The sequence below is a fragment of the Littorina saxatilis genome, linkage group LG10, assembly GCF_037325665.1.
Source record: "Littorina saxatilis isolate snail1 linkage group LG10, US_GU_Lsax_2.0, whole genome shotgun sequence".
Classification (NCBI taxonomy): domain Eukaryota; kingdom Metazoa; phylum Mollusca; class Gastropoda; order Littorinimorpha; family Littorinidae; genus Littorina; species Littorina saxatilis.
Window position 1 is genome coordinate 7,546,996 of NC_090254.1, and position 202 is coordinate 7,547,197.

The window sequence follows — 202 nt, forward strand, 5'->3', positions numbered from 1 at the left end:
CTTGAAATGTTTTAATTATAGATGAAAAGAACATTCACATGTACGTCGACCTACTAGGTTTCTCCAAAGGACACGCTGCGGAAATACAGAACTCAGTTTTAGGTAAGTCTTCTTCTATTGAATATCGACCATCTTCTGAACTCCCTGCCCCCAAAATATGTTGCAACTGCAAGTCGTCAGTGGCCTTCAAGACCTCGTAACT